This window comes from Branchiostoma belcheri, unplaced genomic scaffold (genome assembly GCF_001625305.1).
Source record: "Branchiostoma belcheri isolate BF01 breed outbred unplaced genomic scaffold, Haploidv18h27 scaffold19, whole genome shotgun sequence".
Classification (NCBI taxonomy): domain Eukaryota; kingdom Metazoa; phylum Chordata; class Leptocardii; order Amphioxiformes; family Branchiostomatidae; genus Branchiostoma; species Branchiostoma belcheri.
In genome coordinates, this window is record NW_017803379.1 from 2,542,593 (window position 1) to 2,567,693 (window position 25,101).

At 39.9% G+C, this 25,101-nt stretch overlaps 1 protein-coding gene and 1 pseudogene across 2 annotated transcripts in view; one reads left to right on the forward strand and one right to left on the reverse strand.

Moving 5' to 3' along the window:
* Window positions 1-25,101, forward strand: part of LOC109467890 (protein SDA1 homolog) — a 106,672-nt gene that overhangs the window by 8,726 nt on the left and 72,845 nt on the right. The window lies entirely within an intron of this gene.
* LOC109467892 overlaps window positions 1,262-25,101 on the reverse strand; it is a 51,593-nt pseudogene continuing 27,753 nt past the window's right edge.

Consider the following 25,101-nt stretch of genomic DNA (forward strand, 5'->3'; position numbering starts at 1 on the left):
ACTTTTTCTTGGATAGTTAGTCTACATGCACTTATAGATATATTTTTTTGTCCAGATGAAATATTCCATCTTCATTGCACACTACTGTGGACCTAAAAGTTGCGATGGATCCAAGAATATTGACAATGCAATGTGATGCTATAGAATTTTACAGCAGGACTAGGTTACAGTTCACAAAGAAAGGATTTGAACTACAGGTACATAAGTCATCAGCTCTAATTGCCGATCTCGCTCAATACATGGACAGAAAATCCATTTATTCATTCGTCTATGTCTCATCAAAAGCAGCTCTTATTATTTCGTGATTTGTTAAAAGCCAGGCTTCAAACTGCGCTGTAAACCTCTGTAGTGTGTGTGAGTACTTGTCCACCTGCTCAGCTGACACAAAACGTGTCCCTAAAAGTACTCACTGCCAAATGAAGGTAAAGGTTTCGATCTTTGGTGTTATCTGGCAAAGTGTAGAGCTCAATCAGTGGGCCCTTTACTCCATTTCAAGTTCCTTGCATTGATAGATGTTGAATTCACGTGTACAATGTACATGCAAAAAGAACAATACTAATGATGTCTGAATGCCAATGTACAATGTAGTTCAGACTGTAGAACTCACCTACAGTATTGTGTGCATTGACTACATCTACTATAGACTACATTTTATATCTCTCAGATGGCACTTAGAAATGACACATTTATATGTTGATTTCACTAACTTGGTTACAATCATAAAACAATGATAAAATTTGGCAGCCAGGCCACAAGAATGCGATCCTCATTTTAGCTCAATAATAGTGGTCTTAAAGGTGTCACATTTGACAAAATGACCTTAAGTAAATATTGTTAGTATGTTTCAATCAATTTAGCAGATAGGTAAGAATTATGCAATTTTTGTATAGAGTACAATGTTCAGTTCACTTAGTACTTGTATCATGATACTTGATAGGCAGGAGGCCTACATGTATCCGTGTGATATGCTGCATGCATATCAATGTTGTGACATATTTTGAGCCATACATTTTGAAGACACAGTTCCTAGATCTATCAAAATAAACTTTTGCAAGTCTGTTTGCAAACTGGCAATATTCATCAACAATATATCATTGTCTCCTGTTTTCAAACATTTGAATGCTCTCACTGATATATATTTCTACACTCCACACATCTGTGCATATAAAACCTTTTTCTATTTTCTTATTTTTTTTCACCTTGGGTAAAGCACTAACATGCACTTTCTAGCAACATCTCCTAGTTGCCTTGTCTCACAAAATAGGCATATTATACCTTTCACATTAGTTTCTATCTATATACTATACTGGTTATACTAGTTACTACACACAAGTGCACTTTATATGCTTGATATAACAGAAAATCAGTGTTGACACAAGTGGCAAACTTACAATACTGGACTGACATTTGCAGGCATATTTTATCATGGGCAAAGCCAGATACAAGGTAGCCTACAGAGGACTGTGCCCATCCTTATCACAAGCCTTACTGAACATCCTGTACACTGTTTTGAAACATGTCTGCATCTTCCTTTCTATATCTTCCAGTTGCAATTAAGTCACCCTTTGTAAAATCTGAAAAGATGATTTTTATGTCTGTGACATCAATACAGACAAGATCACTAATATCACATATACAACATATTTGTTGTACATGATGTAATACTACTAGTATGTACTCCACTGTAAACACGATGATTCCATGTAGCTTGAAATTCAGTCAACAACTTCCTACTATATATCGTGGACCTCTTATCAACCAGAAATTAGCTTTGAGTATGAAACAAGCAACTGACCTCTCATCACCACGTATATGTACCACATTTGATACACCTTATATATACAGTTCAAATGCCAATCCTCTATGCTCATTGGCATTTACAATTATTGTACCCTTGAACATGAAGAGACATTAGTGTATCTTTGTATGGAAATTTTGGAATGTCCCTCTACCATACATTTGTCACAGATTTAGGTACAGGTTTGACGTTCAAGGTACCGATAGGATTTCTTTGACTGGGCTTTGGGCCCCAAAGAAAGGTTTTATACATTATCTCAACATGGATCTCATGTCATGTTTTACTGCCTCTCTAGCAACAGAGAGCAGTCTTCTGATCAATCAGCATTGTAGAATGGCCATGTAAAGAATAGAACATGTCGATACCACCAGTGAGTGCATATCAAGTTCTTCTGGTTAGATACACTGGTGTGAAGAGATCACTTCCAATTTGATAAAGATAGACTATTAATTAACCCATTCTCTCCTAATTAAGATAAGGTCAGAAGGCAGGAAAAGGGTTATGAACTGAAAGTTTGAAAGTTTGCACATCTGTTTTGCTTCAGAGCAAGGTTCATCAAGTAGCCTGCTGTTCCGTCTGGACAGAAGCCTATATTGTGGCATTAAATTTGTATGCTTGATCATCAATACATAAATTTGGGAGTAAAGCCCGAGATTTCTTAGATGCCTGGACCGTAAAATTGTTGCAGTTCGTTGGCCTGACTTCCTTGCCAACAGTTCAAGTTTTGTCATCAGGAAGGAGTTTGCAGGTCTGTCTAATCTGTTGTGAAATTTTTCTCAATACCTCTTCAGCAGATAGATAGCACTAAGTGAGACTGCCAGGTCACTGGTGTGATTGGATCACGTTCTGGTGTGTCCGTTATTGAGCAGCCCGTTCTTCAAGGATGCTGCGTCCACCTCTGTACTCCCTGTCACGCCATTCTCTGGCTGGTTAACGCCTAGGTACGACCTCTTCAGTGGGATGTTGTTCTGCAGCTCGGTGTCGTCCTCGTTCCCCGGGTTGTTGACGCTTTTTTTTCGGAAGGAGAAGCTGCTGAGCTTGCCGGTCACGGCCTTGTGGAACCCCTTGCGAAAGTTTTTGGACATGAAGGCGTAGATGAAGGGGTTGCAGCAGGAGTTGAGGTACATCAGGGTGTTCGCCAACATCCGCAGCACGAAGGTGGCCATGGTGAAGGGGAAGTTGGCGTACATGCTCCACATCAAGATCAACCAATGGGGGAACCAGCAGACTGCAAACATGATGACCACCACGGTCACCATCTTGGTCACCTTCTTCTTGGTGTTCTGCTGGCCGTGACGAGGTCGGTCCTGGAGGCTACGTACCAGGAGGATGTAGCACAAGGAGATGCAGAGGAGGGGGATCATGTAGCAGCACACGAACAGCGTGGTGAAGTACGCCGCCCGCTCGCTTTTCGTGCTCCACGTATCCACGCAGACCAGCACTTCCTGCTCGTCCCGTGTGTACCCGCCGGTGGACTCCGTTTTGTACGCGATGGCGATCGGGATGGCCATCAGCAGGGACATGCTCCAGATGACGCTCTCGACGATCCACGCGTAGCGAGGGTTGCGGATCTCGCGGGATTTGACTGCATGGACGATCGCGATGTAGCGGTCCACGGACATGACCAGCAGGTTGTAGATGCTGGCGATCATGTTGGTGTAGTTCCCATAGTGCACGAACTTGCACAGGAACGTCCCGAAGATCCAGGAGTCTCCGGAATACAGATACGTCTGGAACGGCCCGCAGAAGATCAGGAACAGGAGATCAGCGATACTCAGGTTGAGAATGAAGATATTTGTGGTGTTCTGTATGTGCTCTTTCTTGCAGAGCAGAACCACCATCACGAGGATGTTTCCAGCAACACCGGCAAGGATGATACTGGCAAAAATGACAGGAATGATGACACCGCGAACACCTGTTTCCATGTCATAGTATGTCCTGTTTGTGGCATTGGCTGTGTTGTTCAGCCATGTCATATTGGCTGTTGTTGTGTTGTTCATGAGATCCATGTTGTTAGCAGACTAGACAATTGTTATATCCAGAAAATACATTGTTATCAATTCACAAAAGATCTAATTGAACTACTAAACAAAAAAATCAAAGCATTCTTTCCTGGCATCATAAAACTACTAAAATGACAAAATGCCTTTGTGCTGTGTGTCAAGTGCCAAGAGTGATATGTACAAGAAATCAATGCAGTCAATAAAATGTCTTCTTGAGTGTTTTAGATCATCAATGATGAGCTTGTCTTGTCTTTCCTTGTCAGTGCAAACTTTTCAGTGGATATCAACCTGGAGTCTCCCTCGATCGCTGTTTTCTTACCAGTCTGACCTTATCAAAAGAGGGTTTCAAGTGGAGTCTATGACACCTTCTGGTCTGTTGATAAAAGGAATGGTCCTTCTGATGTGGTGTCAAACTTGACCTTCTCTGCTGTCTTCTTAAACTTCCAGAGTATTGAAGATTCCCCAAGCCTGCAGGAAACATAGATAATTGCAAGATATCAGAAAATCTTGTACCACATTGTAGTCTCAACACGTACTAAAACATGTTTTGTAGACAAAATTTCTGCTGTTATCTTTTTTTATAGTCTCAAAGGCGACTGTTGATATGCTGTATAGATCAACTGCTGTCACTTTTAGGTAGTCTTTAGTGTCTCAGTAAATGATAAGAGGTGCATCAGGGATCAATTACAACTGTATCTCTAATTATCTTTAATGAGTAAATCATAACAAATGTAGCTAAATGTCTTAAATGATACATATCTTGTTTGAAACATTAAGTAATCTGTATTCTTATCTACCACCTTGGGTGACTTGGTTGATAAGGTGTTCTGATTACAAATCCCATTTGTGTAATTTGAAGCTGAAATATTGTGCATTTGTGTTTACAGATTAGTCTTATTTAGCATATGTACTACTACTACTTGCATGTAGGTGAAAGGTACAAATGGCAAGTATTCAATGAATCACAACTGAGTCTAATGCCTCTCGTATCAGGCCAAATGGCCTTTGTTATTGATTCAATAAGGGTGCCAACCCATTCATAGGTTTGAATACGCAATTTGTCCATCCACTTGGGGTTGGGCCAGGGATGAAGTAATGATGGAGCTAGCAGTGGACTTAGACTACAGATAAGATCTCCCTTCCTACGAAATTTATTTTATGGGCTTGAATGCATTTTGTCCGTGTGTCTCAAGTAAATTGTGAATCGATTTGCAGCTAATACGTTACAGAGAGCTGGCGGAAGCCCGGGTTACATTTTTGTTGCTTCACAACACTTTCCTGTTTGAATTCAACTCATTTTTGTTTCTCAAGTTTACATTAGATTTTGTCTGACAAGTCCACTTTTTCAATGGTAGATGTTGGTATTTGTACACCTGGAGAGTTTTCAAGTCATATTAAAGAAATGTGTTGTAAATTGCGATGCATATCAGTGATTGTATTTGTATTGAATCTTAGCTTAGATTTAGTGTTCTCTTAATTGACAGAAAGTGATCCATCTAGACAGTATATGCTAAGTAGATCAAAGATTTTAGCATCAGTTACTGTAACAGTTATATAGTCTTGAGTGCATTTAGCACTTTGCATTGACTAATTGCTTGTAACATGTTGTTATTCTAGGCCTGTTAATCTTTATCTATGGTTAGCACCTACTGAAGTTCAAAGTGCATTATGGTGAAGGTGACTGCAACATAATACTGTGTTGTAAAGATTTGATGGAGAAAGGTGCAGTAAAAACATTAACACAAGCGATGAAGTAGGCATGATATCAAGGGATCAAGATATAGCTGTAATAAAAAGGCTGCTACCGGTATTACTTTTACAGCCTAGTAAAAGAGTCTTGGGAGAAATTTTTATAGTGTTTTTGCCTCGGTCTTTATCCGTCCTTTTAATTTTATCGCTATGATGGTTTCGTTGAAACACATCATGATGGACTAAGTGTCATAAGTCGCGTACATACTAGTAGCTGTCAATTAGTGGGTGCTAAACCCAACTGGAGCCGCATGCCAATTTGGACACTCAGATTCAATCTGTCCCAACATTGGAAGGGTTAAAAGGGTTAGAGAGAAAGCCAACAAAGATAAGATAAGATGTACATAAGATGGATAGTTGGCTGTTATGAGGTCAGGAGTTCAGGATTCTATGATTTATCAGGATTTTGCTATTATGGTTGAGTAGTTAATACCTGTCCTACTTTGTTTTGAAACCATGCTGATCTGTTTTGTCCCATGGGTGGCAGAGCCGCGGATGACAGATTAACCATTTCTCTCACTGTAGGATGATTAGCTAGATGCAATTACGATTTAGCCATGGGAGTGTGGTGAAAATTTCATCAGTCAAAGTTTGAAGTATGAAGCTGCCATCTTCCTGATTCATCAACTGCTCTAATCTCAAGAATAATTGGGATGATAACTGTGGCAAAACATTTTTCTCATGCATTTTGTCATCAGTCAGAACTAAAGTCATCCTGAGAAACGAAGTGGCAATGTCTCATATGAAACTACTGGTACAGATTATTGGTTGTATTAGTACCATAACTAGTTATGTTATTCCTCTCAGGAATATAGAAAATACGGAGTAATATTGCCTGTCAATCCAGTCTGCAGGTTTCAACTCATCACACTTTGACCTGAAGGCTTTCCTGCCTGTAGCTTTAGATCTTCTAAAAAGCCATGGGCTCGTTTCTGCTTGATACTGACTATATTTGCACCATTATTGCCACAGCAGCAGCAACATTACTGCCTCAGGCTGACGGGATGTTAAGTCCATTTGGGATACTCAAACTGTCCTTGCATATGGAACATAGAGTTGAAAGTGTGCTAAAAGTGTACCTTTCCTTTTAAGAGCTGTACTTCTGCAGCCAGGACATAACTCAAATGCTGACCCTTGCGGTGAGAGATAAAACTGGAGGAAAGTCGTTGATAAGAAAGTTTGATTGCGTAGATTGTACAGGTGGTGCCAGACTGTCGTGTAGTGGAGTTTTGTAGAAGTTGCAACATATTTTTCAAAAAGTTATGGCATGTCCAAAAGCCCAGTCATGTTTTTCCACTGCAGAACAAACCAAATTGACTGAAGGATTTGGAGTATTAAATTAGAGAAAGACTGCCTGCCAGTTTTGTTTGTTATTAAATGTCTACAAACTGCATGAAAATTCATTTGGTGGGAGTAGCTAAAAATGACATATTTCATGTTAGTCTTAATTAGTTCTTGATTTGTGGGAATGTTCATAATTGCATCAGGGTTATTTTGACTTCACATACTGGTAATATTAGCCAGATGTGCCAAGTTCAGAATGTCAAGAATGTCAATGTCAAGTTCATTTGATGGAAAAAGGTTGGCATGGTAAAAATAGCAGCCAGGAAACGTCATACACAGGCGTCTCTGCTACATAAGTAAGGAAATGAGACAGTGCCAAATGTACCTTTAATGATGGTAGTTGGAAACCAGGGCTTAAAATAGGCGCCGTGCTAATGGTTGTACCTTTCCTGTTTTTCTGCCAGGCACATGATTATTTGGAAAGATACGAGAGCCATCCCCATTGAAAATAAGGGAGATTTCCTGCTGCCCTTGAAAGCAATTTCTTCTGGTCAGACTCAGATTTAGGGGTCTAAGAAAATCCTCTTTGCCAATTATCAATGGAGCCTGTCACCCATGTGACCTTTAGCAGAGGTTAAACCTACCTCCGCCTCTGTAGAAGCCGGAAGTTTATCACCCCAACACAGGCTGCTAGTTTCAAAATGACACCTTGTAAGGGACTGGTCTTATCAACTTACACATTGCCGGATGCAACCCTGCAGCATTTGCAATGTAGTAAAAAGCCATGACCATTGATATATGGCCACCTCTGCTATATATACCCTTGTAATACAGAGAACCCAGCTAGCAACCAACTGTTACAGAGAAATGCCCCACCTTATGGATATCTAACAGCAGCATGTTGTTTCTATAATGTTTCTTAGTTATGATAGGTGAATCAGAAGACAGGAGACCTTTCATTTCAACTATGATAAGTTTTGCTTTGGTACCATGATTTTTATTTGAAGCAGGTTTTTGGAGAAAAAAGTGCACTGTTCTTGCATACAGAGATGAAGGTAGTCAAATTTGAATCCAAAACATAGCCATTAAAGCCTTATAATCAGCCCAAAGTTCATGACAATATTTTGGTCACAATATTCATATTGACAAATGCTGGTATTTTCCTTTCAAAAATACTATGACTGTTACATCTTCAGTGTGATACATTTAGGCCTATATGCATATACTGAACCAGCATTTGCATTGAGGCAGCCACTGAAAAGCCATGCCTTAGGAACAGCTTCTGCTTCCAGGTTTTTACTCGACAAGGAAGCTGGGGAATTAATCAGTGGCTTTTAGCAAGTCGTTTCTACGACCCCCTCTGCCCAGCTTATCTAAAGTAGACCAAACCCTGCAGATGCCATTGATTATCTTGTTTGTTGGAGCAGGCATGCGGTGCTTTTGGTTGATGTTACATCTTACTACATATTTTTTAATTTTGAGAATCATTCAGGAAAAATTTGTGGCATGGTTTTGCAGTATCAAAGGGAGAAGTGCGAAATGGAGATTGAAGGTTGTTGCTTCTATTGAGAATGTAGAATCATATTTTTTTCAATGTCACCTTAGAATGGCTTTAGCTATATATAGGATGAACATCATTATTTCCATCTGGGCCAATTTTGAATGGCAAAACTGCAGGCTTTCTAATGTCTGTCCAAGAAGCAGTACAGCACTGATTCAGCACCGCGGACAGGGAATGCAGTTATGTCAAGTGATTTGTTGCAGCATGTGGGCTTACATTTGGGACATACACAGACAAAATGGCTACTTCAATGGATTCCCAGTCCTGCTGTGAAACAGATGACATCCACACATGAGCTGCTCTGTATGGATTGTTTGATCAGTCGTTCTCTCAATAATGTAATCCTCCTGGTAATAGGGGCAAGCTCGGCAGTTTGTATAGGGCAAGGGTCAACCTTTTGTTCTTCCTATACAGCTGCAAAGATCTGAAGAATTCCCTTGAAGACGTCAACAATATGAAAGAGCTGCTGCATTCTGAACTTATATTATTGCACCATGTCTAGATTTCCCCTGATTGAATTTGTTCCAAACCCAGCCAATAATCTCTGGCCAAGGCCCGTTATTAAACTGATCAGTTTTTCCGTTAACATGGTTTTAGCTAATGATTGGATAATAATAAAATGAAACTTAGTGTATTAGGTTAAGGAGAAAGCTATGGTGGAAGAAAATCGATAATCTGACCATCTCCAATTTTTCTCTTGGGAGATAAAATACAATAAATTTATCTCTGTGAAGAAGCTACCTTTGATGGCTGTAAAAGCTCCGGATGTGCTTTAATGCCCAGCTGGGGAAAGCACGGCCTCACCGGGATGTTAGGGGAGACACTCATGGTACTCTTTCATGCATGTTGTGTACTAGACATCGTTTCAAAACTTCTTCTTACCCTGTTATGCATATAAGTTGTTGTCTTCTATGCACCACCATCAAGACAGTAGGACTTGTGGCATTTGCTGGGATGTTTAGTATTAATGTTCATCAACATTCTTTATGTTGGGTTTGAATGAATTTTTGATCTACAGACACTCTTAATTTCCAGTAATCAACATTATGTGCATCTTTGCATCTTAAAAAGTATATACTGTAGATGTAAAAAACATGTGCAAAAGAGAAAAAGAGGAATATTTGAATAGAAGAACAAAAAACCTATTGGATTAACAAAGAGAAGAGATGCAGCAGAATTTTGTAGGACTGTTGCAGTACTAGTATTTAGACAGGGTAATGTATTGCCTGACACCTGAGAAAGGCAAGTGGGGAGAGAGCAGACCTTGATGTCTGAGCATGCCTGCAGCAGTAATCGCTGATATAACGCAGCCCACCCTGAAATGGCAGGGAATCAGCTCTGAAAGTCAAAGAGGGACAACAGCTCACTTCAACAAATTGCAGGCATTACAAATGAGATTAGGAAGCCGAGTTGAATTAGTGGGGATGGCAAGTGGGAAAGGAAATATTGGGCATAGAAGGAAACATCTATTTAGCATGTCAGGTGTTTGTCCTAGATATGACATTGGGAAGTTAGGCAGGTTAGGAAACGTGTTAGGAAAAGCAATGTGTGGGATTTGCAAAGTTTGCCAAGTGCTGTCATTAGTTTCCAGCCGAACGTTGTTGGCAGTGTTAACCGTTTGGCTACACTGACATTAAGGTGGCGCAGATTTTCTTAAATGTAAGAAGCAGGAAGCCAATGGTAGGCTTGGGTTCTTCTGTAGGATTGGTCATGCTTTGCTGTAAATACTTGATATCATGTGACTGAAATCCCCCTTTTTACCATGTGCCCTCTTTCTGCCCAACAGTCCCCTTAGACGAAACTCTCACGTTTCAGTAAGACCGGAAACACGCCCTAGGACATCACCTTTGATGATTTAACACACTTCCTGCTGACTTTATGGTGTGGGAGCAAGTTTTAGTCAGGATTTTGGGAGGGATGGGACCATTTTTCATCTAGGGAGGTGGTGACCTGCAAAACTGCAAGGATAAATGTTAGATATAAGTGCAGACCCCCCACCCCCACCCATACCTGCTCAGGATCTTCCGACCCCTTAACCTTCTCCCTGCGGAGGCACGGTAAATCTTCTGGAACCAAACTGATTGTGTCAGCCAGCAGGAGAAGGGGTCGAAAGGAGACATGTTTGAAGATTCTGAAAAGGTGTCAGTGAACCAAAGCAAACAAGTAGTTTTCGACAAAACTCATCCTTTAATGTAAGTTATGCTCAGGAAAATCTCCCATATGAAAGTGTATTTATGATCAGAACATGACCTAAATGTACGTGTTTCTTTCCTTCTCCAATCTCCCTTTTGGCACACAGTTACTACTTTTAAGATCATCGACTACAGAACACTGTGATACAAGCATTTCAATGCATTAGTATTTTGCAGCCTAATCGGATGCCGTGACTAGTGCCCTAAGCAGATTTTCAGGATAATCACAACAACTTAGGGAGGAAATCCACCCACCTCTGCAGGCGGGGCCCTGCAGGGCTCTGCCCTCGTTTTCTCCTGACCTCTTCACTCCAGGTGCTTCCGTCTGTTGATCACCCTGTACAATAGGGAAAGACGAACATGCGTCATGAAACGTAATATGAATCATAAAACGTGAACATTATCGAAGAACATGTGACGTGTATGGTTTGCGATGTGATTGTGTCATCATTTTGTCATCATGGGGAAAATTCTGCCCACGTTTATTGCCATTCAGTGGAAGTTCTTAGAGTTAGACAACAGCTTTGTGACCTTCGTCCCACTGAAAGATGAGAGGAATTGTGGATGGTGCAGACTTAAGTTGTTCAGCATTAAGCTAAGATACAGAATCAAGCAGTGGACTATCAGTATCTTTCGTAATGTTTTCCATGGTATGCAATGGGGCCTTAAACATTTTGCATCCCATTTTATTTTCCAAGTAATGAGCTCTTATACAAGACATAGTCTAGACATTGTCTATATTTAGTACCACAATTTGAAAGGGCAGACAGATGCAGATGGTCTTGTTTGAGTAGAACCAGATTCACTGTCAGTATTACTTGCATCATGGTGACAAGACTGTGTCACCACTACCACCTGCTGCACCCCTTTTCTGTTTAAGTAGGTAAACCGTTGTATTTCCTGTGATTCATAGGGAAATGTATTACAGTATTACATGAATTGACTGTAATTCAGAGGGAGATGGCACCTAGATTTAGTGCAAAGCATTTGTAGTCCATTCCTGAGATTACTGTAAAGGATAGATGGCCTGAATTTGGTGTAAACTGTATAATTGGGATCTTCCCAACTCAGACCCTCACCATTCTCGATGTAGCAACATTTGTAAATGTCAGAAATAAGGTGCAAGTGTGAGATTGTCCCGTCATTACACAGCCATTTTATTATCACTCTGGGGTGCCTGTAATATGACACAGGTAATATATGCACAATTTGTCTTTACAATATATATATAGCATGGATATTATCAAAGCCAATAAAAACTCATGCTTGAGTTGAATGTTGGATGATAAGTGGTGATGCATCCCCTGTGTTAGCAAAGCATCGTTCCTTATCTACATCTACAAAAATGTTGTGCCAAGACTTGGTATATTTCACTTTCCCCCAAGCCTTTCTAAGCTTGATTGAACACTTTGTAGTTTTGAGATTCTTTATTTGCCATTTGACAGAAACAAATTGACTCAAGAAATGACATCAATCATGAAAGTTTCTGCACTTGGTGGGTAAATAGTACCGCGGCAATATCTTATGCCTTTTGTTACAGTTAGGCACTGTATGAGGCATTGTACAACTACATGTACTTTAGATTTGTATGCTGTTTTGTCTACCATCCTGTAAAATGATACAAGTTTACTTTGTCTGTATCTGATTCTAGTACTGTTCTCAAGAACATTGACAGGTTATTGTAAGACTGAAGCTGGCATCACTCCCAGAACTGCCAATTTGTGAACATAGTGACGGCGCAAAGAACGATTCTCCCCACAACTATCATAGGCAAATTTCTCAACCGGTAACCTTTCACGGCTGGTTTGGTAATAGGCTGTGTCTCATTTACACATAAGGTCTGCTCCATCCCATCAGTGGTTCAGATAGGAATCATATCCACCTGGTGCAAGGCAATGGAAACTGTAATGAGCATGCTGTGTCTTGTGGGACGGAACCAACACCAATGAGTTTAGGGGTATCTCAAGACCCCTGCTGATCCTTTCTTGCTCTGTTTCCGAAGAAAAGTGGCCATAAAAACAAGATATAAGATAGCGGGAACAGTATTTGGCAATGGCTCTCTGTGGAGCCAGGTGAAAGGTTGTAGCTGTAGGGTGAACTGAATCTGTGATAGCTGAAAATAGATTGCCAGGTATATTGACTGGAAAATGAGCTTACTGAGTTTTATCAGCTTAAAAATCTAAAGCAGAGAAAGGGACAGTTTTCATAGTTGAAGGAATAGGTTTTATCTAAATTGCATTGGACACATTTTTGAGGACAGAAGAAACTACATGGTATCCTCCCTCATGGTGGTGATTCATGGTGCTTGTGTGACAGTGCCGCTAACTCCACCAAATACAGTGTGTAAATGTAAAGGTTCAGTCTAGTATTGAAAGGTAGTACATACAAAATCATAGTATTGAGTGGGTGTAGCATGATTCTGTTTGAAGATGAATGCTTTGCACACACACATTTTTTTGTCACAAATAGACAAAGTATGGCGGCAGCACCGTGTGCATGTCTATCCCATGATATTTTCAATATCGTCCAGTGTTCTCACCAGGATTTTTTCACAGCATAGGGGGCCAGGTTGCGGGCCAAGCCGCACATCGAGCGCCGAAGGCGCGAGGGCGAGCGCCGCAGGCGCGAGTAATGGTGGGGGGGTCCGGGGGCATCCTCCCCCGGAAAATTTTGAAATATATAACCCTCTGAAACACCATTTCCTGCATTTTGAGGGTCAAATTTTGAAAAAGTTTTCACCTTTGTTACAGCTTTTTTTAAGCCAAAATTTATTTCCAAATTCATGAAGTGTCATAATAAATGGAGTTACTTATGCTTGGTATAGGTCTTTGGCAAAATCCTTTTTTTTTATATTGTACAACTAAATATTTAGGAATCATTTTGACATGATTATAAATCTGTTATGCATGTTTCAATGTTTCAAAAAGGAAACTACAGGAGTACACTTGTATCATGTTTTAGAATTTGTTCTGATATTTTAACTTTGCGACACAGTCAAAATTGGCCCAAGCCTCGGCATAGTTCAAAGGGTTTCTTTCATCTGTCAACACAACATCGGCAGTCAGCAAGAGGTTCTTTGGTAAATACGCTGTGATTCCCCATGTCATTGGTAAATTACATTGGTAAAATGGTAGAATTACTTGATAATGAGCTATATTCCCGACGAAATCAATAACATTTTGAGGGAAAACACAGTAAAAAGCGGCTTCCGTCCAGCTATGTCAATTTCTAACATGTGTTGCGTGCGAGCCATCTTGGAAGAGTCTATTCTTTAAGCAGGGGGAAAGTTTCTTGGAAACAGTTCAAGCCCTTGTCAAATTATAAGAAATACGATATTTTGCAGGAACAACATGGCATAATTATATTTTAATGCTTAGATTTTGAATTTAAAATCTAATTGACAGATGTTTAAAGGTAGACAACATTACAGTTGAGACATCGTGCTCCCTTGAAATGAACTTATCCAAAGCATGCCGCCCATGGCCGAGCGTTGTCCTGTTAGCGCTGTCTGTTTGATTTTTCGGTAAATTTCTCCATGCAAGACGATCCAGCCAAAAAAATTGACATGTTTGGACAACAATAAAGGATGTATGCTGTTGAGTGGCGTACATAATGGCATCCAGGTTTCTGGGATTAGAGCTTTATTTACGCCCGTCATGTTCCCGGCAAGCATGAGGGGAGGGCAGGTACTTCAAGTTCTCGTTTCGGTACTTGTTTACCTCACAAAATTTGAGTATTTCTTCTAGTTTTTAGGTGTAATTGATAAGAAATCTCAAAGACTAGGTACTGATGTAAGTGATAATGTTTGTTTCCGAGCACTGAGCTTCGTACGTACAGGCAAAACTTAGCGAGCCGGCCGCTCCCGAGCCGCTCCTCGGCCTGATTTTCACGCCCCTATATCACGCCTGTCTATCTCCGCCAATTTGTGGGGTTTGATTAATTAACTCACAGCAGGTTGTGAATCACTTCTTTGTTACTTGAAACTGCCTTCTATGCGATGTTCATTGTGCCGAGAGCAAAGACATTATTTTTATCAAGTATAAAGCAAGGATTATTACGACGGTAGCCGAGATCAAAAGGGTAAACATCAACTGAAAATCCCGCTACGCTGGTCGGAAACACAGCATAGCGGCAAAATTACAGCGTAGCGGAACAAATTCACAGCATAGCGGCCCGCTATGCTCAAAAGGCCTGGCGAGAACACTGTCGTCAGCTTGAAGTTAACTGGCAGCTCTGCATGCATGAGTGGGCCGGAGGAAGATCTGACATATCTCCAACACAAGGAACTGTCTGGGTGGCCAAGGACTTGTCTAGTCACTTCACTGTGGTTACTGTTCACTGTAATTGTGCCTCAATAATTCCCAATGCCCGCAGTTAGCAGACTGTGTAACGTAGTCCACAAGTATGTAACCAGACAGATGGTATGTCCGTCTGCAGACATGGTCAAGGGAGACTTTCTCTTTTTGACACATTTTAGTCCCATGTATTTCTGGTATTAAACTCGGAGCAAGCTCGGAGGTATTCTAGACCAACATGTACAAAATTAATGTACACTCCGGAAATGCAAATGTCATTAGCATATGTCCACTGTTTATTTACACATTTCTTTAGTTTGTAGACCAATAAATCAATGGTAATTGACAGGTTAACTAGGCTGTCATTTTCATTTTGTGAAAGTGAAACCTGTTAAGATTTAGTGGGAGAAGATGAGTTTACTCAATCTTGCTTTGAAGACTTCGATCTGATGTCTAGGACAATCTGACTTTTAGCTTGTGGAACCTGATTGCTTGCGTCAGCACCCCAAACCAATTTCCTCTCATTTTGGCAAATGACCAATGTCTGGTTTAGGCCACTCCAAAAATTCAGGTTTGGCTAACATTGGACCCTGCATATCAGACTAGAATCCATCTAGACAGACGGTCGGCAGGGTTGTGAGCAAACAACCTGTCGAAATGGTCTACTAGGTCTTTAATCCTTTTGGAAACAATTTGAAGGCTCAACACGTACTACATCAAAGATCCCACATGTCTGAAATAACTTGCTTGATTAAGAAACCCCATATGTACATGGTATCATCTGTCCATTTAGGTGGTAAAATCCCCTCATTTATCTCTCCCTTTTGTGCTCTTAATTGACCATTTTCCAAACCACTGGATGAACGTCCCATTAAGATCTAGTCTCCCATCTTTCCACAGTCATAAAACAGGTGTTTTAATGCGGGAGATGGGCTTATCCCTGCATGGTACCTCCATCCTTTTGTGTTACACATCTTGTGTAGTCTTTTTACCAACTAGTAGATAAATTGAACCTTACATATAATAAAGAACAGCCTAATGAAGAATGAATGATTGTCCTTGAGATGGATATCTTCTTTATTTTTTCCCCAGAAAATTTAGACTGTAATCCTGTCAGTCTCCTGAGAGTGTGAGAGTGTTGCAGGATGTGGTGATTGACAGGAGAGTAATTAGTCCGTGGTGTAGGAAATTAACAAATAGAGGTCCCAACTTCAAGACCATTAGGAAGGCGGTCTAACAGCCGTTAGGTGTGCTGAAAATCTGATGCTTATTGCACAAATCAATATGGATGAACAGAAGTAAGCTCTGATAATACAGATAATAAATATTCCTGTTCGCATGTGTGCCAGTTCACATTACAGTCATAAAACCAGTCGTGTTTGAAATGAACGGAAGTTATACATTTCATGTATGGAAGCTTTTAAAATATTGTGTCAGATTCTTTGCAAGGAGCTGCAATGAAAGTCATTTATTCCCTTTAGGGTGAATTGGTGATCAGATATTTCAGCAACCTGCACCATCAAGCATTATATTGGCAACTATCCTTGCCTTTTGAACTCATTACTGTTATGTCTTAGGGGTAAAATTATAATTTCTATGTTTCCCCATACATTCTGTAGTATTGAGATAACTGCATCAATCATAGTTCAAGCCATAAACACAAGGACATATTGAATGTGTTGTTACTCCGTGAAGGAGGTCAGGACCTCCGGACGGAGTGTTGTGATCGGCTGATTTTTCATGTTCGCAGTCAAAACACTGGGTTCTCTTTGTGTAATCGGCACGCAATTTTATACGCCGTCTGCGGGCATGCCCGTGCTGATGCACGAATGTGTATTTTTGCCGTTGCTGCTTTCGCGGTCAATGTAATATTGCAGACGCACCCCTACAATTACGAGGCGAATTGGAATGGTCCAGAAAAACGCGTTGTTTGGAATAGCAGTGGGGGGGTGGAACTTCATGCAGATACGGGGTGGTTTTGATAAGTGGTTCCAGATGTTTTTGCCCATGCTTAAGAGATGCCAAGTTTTTTGGAAGATATTCGCAGCCAAAACGCATTCTTCCGTACGTCGCATTTCTGTGTAATTTCGCATGTGGTATGGCATTATGTCCGGGATGATGCACGTCTTTTTATTTTTACCGTAGCTGTTTTGATATTTAAGTAAATGCATATTTTAGAAACATCCCTACTTTTACAATCCTGTGGAATAGGCCGTAGGTTTAGGCAGTTGTCTAGTAGCAGAGGTATTCTAAGCAGATATCCTGGTTATCTGGCCGGCGGTAGTAACACTCGCGGTGCTTACCGCAACTGTTGCTGGAATTTGGGCTGTTTCACGGAGGATTGTCACCTACATGTATGGCTTCTTGTTTCCTTTCATATTGCAATTTTCTCACAGGGATTGAGGGAATTTCCTTCTTAACAGTAACACGTGATCAAATTTAGGATTGCTTGTTGATAATGTTCATCTTTCTTTGTATGTTAAGCTGATAGCCATGTCAGACTTACTGCACATTATTAATGGGAGCCAAGGATTTTATGCATACCGTTCAGTTTCTTAGAAAGTCTGCTGAAGTCCAAAGTCTACGGCACAATTATAGTGGCTACCGCTCAAAAGACTCGGGATGAAGACTTTGAAGACTTGCCAACACCTTCGCTGATAAGGCCTTTATTAAACCCTGACCATGCGTGCTCACAGGTTCGCAAGCCAGCCATCCAATTTTCTGCTAGGTGAACATTCTGCATAGATGCTCATCAGATCTTTAAATGAAAATTGCTAATCCCATCTCACTGATGTGAATGGATTTGTTAACTAAATCCAAGTCATGGGATTACCAAATAGCTGTGGGGCCCTCCACAATATGAAATCACTGCCGTGTACAATAAAAAATGGTTGTCCGGATTACCGAAGCTACAGGTCACCAGTGATAGCCACCCCCAGACGAGATTATCCGTATTAGCCTTTGTGCAGATCTCTAGAATTTGCATAGAAATTGTTTGGAATTTCCAGTATAAGATAAGACATGGCAAAGTCGAAACATTATGAAAAGTTGGATACAACACCATGACGAAAATTATTTCCTGTAGATAATCTGACTATGATCCTGAGGTGTTGGAGAAATTTTGAAGTGTCAAAAGTCTCAGAACTTGGCTTTTGCCTTAAATGTTTAAAAAAAATCATCATTATCAAAGAATGAAAAAGGAGTGATTTGCACATACTCAAGTTTTTATTCTGATCTCAATACAGTGCTAACTACATACAGTGGAAATATAGCCACATGAAAGCAATGTCCATCAATCAAACAAGTTGTGTTTGAGTGTTCAGTGTAAAAAAATGACTGTCGGGACATTTCAAAGGACGTACTCCAAGTACATTATGCTATACATACAACAGGTTTTAAACATGATTTTCCAGGGCAGTTTTGCCACAATCATTACACAGCTTTGTGTAGATGTAGCATCCCTAAAAGCTAATGCATTTTTACTGACCAACCTATTTGTACCATGGGAAATGTGGCATAGCAACTATTGTAGGTACTTTGTAACAGGTAGACTAATTTGGACTGTCGGACAAAGGACAGTGTTACACGACTGAACATTTGAACCCAGCTTGGTGAAAGAGGATAATATCCCACAGATAAATTTGTTCAGTAATATCATTACGGGGACGGTAGAGTGATATGGATAGTGAGGTATAACATGACGGCTAAAGGTTGCCGGTAGTTATCAAGCAGGGCTTGTGGTAATTACTGGGTAATTGCAGTGTGCTTAAAAAACCATTTCGAAGAACATTTTCTTATCCTTGCGAGATAGGTAGTGTTTGCCAGTGATGGTCTTTGCATTGATGAAAGATGTGACCATCGTAGCATACTGGAGGAAGACCTTGCTCTCCAATTTTATCTTTCTATGTAAAATTGTAAGATAGATTTCAAGATTTCTCAGAATAAGGGACTGACCTTTAACCACTCATCTTGTATGTTTGACAGACGGCAGTAAGATTTTGCCAGTGACAAGTGAATTTCAGCAATGAGAGAAGTACGTGACTCTGAATTCACGAATTTGTGGTCAGTATATTATTGAATGGATGGATGAAACAGCATTTGCCATGTATGACGAACAATGTTGTAAAAGATTTCTGACTCTGTCACACAAACTGTATTGTGCTGAGATTGTCTTGTAGGTCTATAAATCACACTGCTGAATGAATTTTAGCCGTCACCTGAATATCAAATTATCCGCAACGTGGCAGAATCATTAATGGCTCGGAATGGCAATTAAGGGAAATTGAAGAAATCGATACAGTTTCCAGAAATGTCCTCCCTCAAGAGTCAAGAAATTTGGACCGAACCTGCAGTAAGAATTTTGAAGAGCATCCTTGCAGTTGGAGTGCAGGAAGCAAATTCATAGATGTTGGTTCAGAAGTGTCTCCTGAATCTGTGTATATCAATTTTGTACATCCTCCTTTTTTTTCATCTTGTAACAGACCTAAGCCCTTTTATTGCAAATTCTCACACACATGCACACATGCTTGAACATTCCAACATGAAGATAGTTCTTTTACTGGTATCAATCTGTTGCTCGAAGGCAAGTTCCTAAATGCTGTAGTATACAATACTGTGGGACACAATGCCTCCCACTAGCCGGGCATACTGAGTATGCACGGTTAGTCGTCTGTGTAGCTTGAAAGCCCACAAGAGGACAAAACACAAAGAAAGTCAATCAATTACTTCTAGTGACAATACCGTGGCTAGCCCTGGATGCGCCTGATTTTCCATTCGATTGCATCAAATCTCCCTTACCTTTTCAGCTTGGCTTTTCCCCCAAGACTTTGAAAAAGACAGGATGACGAAAAAGTAGATGAGTTGGTAATGAAAGACAAAACAAGGACCTTACTTACTGCTGTAGTATGTGATACAAAAATTTCTCACTGCGAAGTCTTCCTGTGAGAAGTGTCGCTAACTGCCAGAGGATCCCCGCAACTCTGCACACACCTGATTTGCGTCCGGCCACACTCCCAACCAGCGATCAGAATGCGCTCACTGCTCAGATCTGTGAAAGGGTTATTTATCATAATTTAATACCTCCCACAGCCAGTGAGCTCTATGCTTGGCCCTCTCATTTCCAATGGAAATTGGAGAGAGAAGGGTCTCACAAGCTGTGCACAGGGGCTGGGCTGTTCTAGGATGGATGCATCAAAGACAGGGTGGTTCTCTTCAATAAAAGCTAACATGAATGTCAAATGTCATGTTTTCACATTGGTAGAGTTCAAGTGCAAACAAAGCCTTTAACATCCTATGAGCTAATACAAAGGTAGCGCTATTTTTGGGTTGCTTTTATAGGATGCATCTAGGCATAGACTTTATCTAACATACCAGTTTTGAAGTGGGACCGTCCCCTTCATTATTATGCAGTCTCTTGTCCTTTCTTTAGAGGCCCGTTTTTATTGACAGTATGCAAATGAGAGCACGGTAGATGATGTAAATGTCAGTGAAAAGGAAGAAGGAAAGAACATGTCGTTTGCATATACAACTGCAAGGTTTTTCTTGGCAAAAAAAATATATAGGGTTGGTTCACATGATTGTTTAGTATGGGGTTGGAAACAGGAGGGTTCACTGACTTCCTCCATCCTCTCACGAATGTCATAGTCATAGAAGAGTTTGAACCTGGCAGATGAATTAGAGGGTAGCAAGTGGTACATTCTCACTTGTCCGTATCTGAAGGGCCTGGTCTGTTTGAAGTGTTTATGGCCACATACTTGGTATGCTGGGGATCAAGTACATGTCACCACATCAAAAGAGATCCACCACTCACTCTTGACCTTGAGGGCTATTGAAATTGTTTCTTCGTCCATCATCTGTTTTACAAGGCACAGTGATTCGATATTTTCAGCCCACTTAAGGATCCCATGCCAGTCAGCTATTTCAAATCAGCCCAGGATACTCATTTTGCAAGTGTGGACATCATACTAAATATATAGTTAAATCCAGCCTATAGTGTCCTAAACATGTATGATACCCTGTATGATGTAGTTTATTTCAATGATATAACCTGTTGCAATGTGGTGTACAGGATAGGATATAGGTCGCACATTGATAATTCAAAAAGGAAGGTTTGATTGAATTGCTAACATCTTATTAAACATATTCAAAAATCTGTTGTCATTTTTCATACTGTGTAGTTTTTTTTAGTTTTTTTTTTAATTTTCAGATTCATTCTAATATTCAGTGATGGGCCAAATAACAGAATTTTGATCTTTCAATATTACCACATAGGTCTCTTATCTTTCTTATTCTATATATGTGCCCATTTCCTTTAGTTGTCCTTATTATTGGATCGAAATCGAATGTGCTTCAGATGTGAGAACCTAAATCAACGCATGCATATGTGGCACTGGAGATTGCAGAAGAATGTATTTAGGAAGTGAAAAATTGAAAACATTAGGAATAATTTCTCAGCTCTCTGTTACAATTTCATCTTCTATACTATATGGAAGTTTGTGTTATCACATCATGTCATGTTGTATTTACTAACTGATAAATGTGAAGTGCGGCATAAATACATTTCCAGAGATGAACAGCATGGCTTAAAGGAATACAAGCTGACATTTGTTCTTACATTTGGTAGGTTAGATGTGGGGAAATGGTGAATTGGATTTAGTATTACCTTTTAGATTTTATTTGTTTCTTTTAGAACTTAAGTAAAGGTGAAAATATATACATATATATATGACAGCATGGAGAGTATTTTATGACATGTTTTACTGAAAAAATCTTTATATTTCGTAAAGCATGCTTAAAGAGTCTTACATGTAAATGTCACCTCTTTCGCAAACAGACTAGAATACATGTACATTCAGGATTGCTCTTATAGGACATATTTAATGCAGTTTGTCAGAAAATCAAATTTTTTTGGAAAGCTCAATCAGTGTTAAGTTGAAAATCCTTCATAGTCAGTCCAAGTACATTGTAAGTACTACAACTGGCACGTTGGTGTTTGTGGGATATTGACTCTGGCATGACCCTTTGTTTACCTTTCCACTGTTATGGGAGGAGAGTTTGTGAGTGATTATCATTGGTCCTTGTAGGTCATCAATAATTACTGTTGGGCGATTCTAATCACGTACTAATTTGTTCCACTTCATTAAAGCACACCTCCATGTGCTGGTAGTTATTTCACTCATCCCCTTTAATTACAATTAGGATGGAGGGGTGTTAATAATTTCTGTGGAGGGGTACATTAATCCGGGCCTTTTACATGCCAATCTCCCATTTGTCAGCATTATATCACTAACTGCACTTGCCACATAGGTAAATCACTAGATAGTTATGATCACCATGCATGTTTGAAGAGATAATGTCATGGTCATGTGTCGTTTTCTTGTAGGAAACAATGGCAGTCATGGGGTAACCTTACTATAAAAGAATGACTGACAACATGGTCTGAGGCTGACTGACCAGTGATTTTGATAGTTTGGATGAATAGGTATCCTATTTTGTTTCAGTGAGCTGTAATCCATGGAACAACAGTTAGTGTTTTTTTTTTTTTTAATCTAAAAAGAGAAGCCAGTGTTGATATACCAGCTAGCCTAATGCTTTTATCGTATTGAATTTCAGAGGGTTATTCACCATTTAGTACTGTGGGGGTGGTACATGTACATACGTAGGTTGGTTCTGACAACTTCCGTAGCTATCGGCTACATGCATGCGAGTAGAGCCATGTTTGAAATTGTGCCATTTTTCGCCCCAAGCAGCAACACTCCTGGTTGTGTAAGGATGAAGAAGTAAAACCTTTGTGTATGTTGGAGACAGGAAGTGGGCTATTTGGAGTTTCTTTCGTTTTTTCAACGTTCCTTTCAAATCAGATTTGTTGCCAGGTACACGTGACGTCAGTCCCAAACTGTAAGCTGCCAGTTGTATCAAGGTCTCAAAAACAGACAAAACACATATGGTGAGAGGCTTTATACATTAGGCAACTTAGAGTCTGCTTTTTCCAAGAAATATTCTTGACCCGACAACTGAGAAAACACCACCTGTTAGATAACGCTGTCGTACTTTCAGCACAATACCATTTCATGGCAACAGATGTTGCTAAGGTCTAAACAAAATCTTGAATGATATGAAGTTCCAAGACAAAAGCAAAAAAAAAACAGGTAATGACAGAAAATTATGTGTCTTGACACTGATGAGGTTACTGATCTTCCGAAGTTGTTATTCCATCCATCGTCGTATGTTTTGCAGTTTCACAGACCAAATTTCACAGGTGACATCTCCGGTCACGTCTAAAGAGGATCCAGACTGTCAATTATATCCAAATGATGACGTGTAAGTTGTTTTTGAAGATGTGCAATGAATGCATTTGACGTCAAAGCACTTGACATCAAGCATGTGTGCAGGTAATACTAGAGTTTTAAATTACCGGCAAAATAGACAGCTGGATTTGTACGTGACAGCTTAGGCATATTTGTGGATTATCGTGTAGTTTGACTCGAAATAGGTGCGTTCACCAGAAAATTGAACCACGTGAACTTACTGCAGAAACTTTGAAAGTTTAAATGAGTCATAATGATATACTTTTAATATGACTTTTGATATGACACAGTTGTTTTCTCTTTACTTCAGTGATAATTCTTGGCATGATTGGAGGTTATGCACAAAAGATATTTTTCAAAAGGTTCACTGTGAAAATGCTAATAGGGTTGTGTTATCACTCTGTTAAGACAGTCTTGCCATCATTTCCTCTTTCATTTGTAATTTTATCTTTTAGAGAATCTTCCAACATATGCAAAGTTCATGACTTGTGATTCTCCCATAAGAGCTACATACAAATGTATGTACTCAGCAATATGATGTAAGACATTGTAGTATATTTTTAATGAAAGTAGAAGATATGATTTAGCACAGTTCTAGTGCGTTGAGTTAATGTAGCGTGAACATCCCACTGTGTGCCGGATTGGGATAATTCCTAACCGCAGAGTCTGGTAGTCGTCATGCCAAAAGTTGCAGAGCAAACAGGTGGAACTCTCGTGCTTGTTTGCACGTATGCACAGGGTTCATGTCTCTACAGCTACAGGCCATTGATCTAAGGTAGACACGAAGATTGCCATGTGAATCCGATTGTGTTTATCTGTTGTATGATAAATGTATGATATGTATGATATATGATATAAAAGGCATTTATTTGCAAAGGTAGGAGATCACGGGTTGCTGAACTACCTATAAGAGTATGTTGAGTGTAATTTATACTCTGAAATAGGAATGACAGAAGCAAAAAGATTGCATATTGCTGTAGTGCAAAGACTTTGCAAGAGGTGTATAGGATATATCTCAAGTTTCTGACTCGTAAGCAGGTTGGAATTTTTCTGTTCTCCTGGAGGATTATAGGAGGTCTTAGGTTGATGCCAGGGGAATTCTAGTTGTTAGAAAAATCAGGGGTGAGACAGTCATTGGGTCAAGGGATGGATCCTTAATCAGCTTTGTCTGACGTAGCTATTAAACATCTGTATCCCCAGAAGGATCAAGAGGTGGACATGCTGCATCATTTGGGACCTCAGATTTATCTAGGCCTTACAGTTGGAGCCACCATAAATAATTAAGGTGACAAAGAATTTAACCAACACTAACCCTTGAGTAAACTTTTAGATGTACGTACTGGATGATAGACGGTACCTTATAAGACTGCATGTTGAACCTTTAGTGCTTACTTTTATATCTAAATTAGAGGAAGTATTGAGATCTGTTTGACTGAATGTGTACATGTGAATGGCAAGGGGAAGGTTAAACTTTAGCATGCTATAGGTGATATCACTGGAACATTGTTAAGGTTAAAATGAGTTATTGACTCAGTGGGAATTCTCGAGAGGCCTTACATTATGGTATGGGAACTGCTGTTACTAAAGAAAGCTCACAGCCACATGTGGTGGCTTACATTGACCTGCAATTAACGGCCCTGGTGGGTGAATGTTATTCAGGCCACACCTGCGGTTAATCCCTAAGTTGTTTAACTCCTATGCAGTGTTTTGACTACCAGAAGTAAGGAAGCATGGGTAGCCTAGGGAGTCATATGCACTGTAAACAGATTGTGTGATCGGTATCTCTACAACAGCCCTTTGGTGGAACACCAGATCTTTCATAACAGACAAATGTTGATTATCAGATCAGAACTGTAATATCCTGCAAAAATGTTCAAAAACTCTCTTCCTAACTTTGCATTTAACTAGATAAA